This window comes from Salmo trutta, chromosome 31 (assembly GCF_901001165.1).
Source record: "Salmo trutta chromosome 31, fSalTru1.1, whole genome shotgun sequence".
Lineage (NCBI taxonomy): Eukaryota > Metazoa > Chordata > Actinopteri > Salmoniformes > Salmonidae > Salmo > Salmo trutta.
Window position 1 is genome coordinate 43,182,421 of NC_042987.1, and position 242 is coordinate 43,182,662.

Sequence of the window (242 nt, forward strand, 5' to 3'; positions counted from 1 at the left end):
AGACTCTATAATGGCACAGATATAAAGATAAGACCTCTATCTATCTCTATGGAGCTGCTCTATGCTGTCACAGACTGTATAATGACACAGATAGAAAGATAAGTCCTCTATCTACCTCTATGGAGCTGCTCATGCTGTCACAGACAATATAAACGGAACAGATATAAAGATAAGACCTCTATCTACCTCTATGCACCAACCATAAGGACTGTTTCCGGAAGTACATTTGCTTCTTTTTTTTT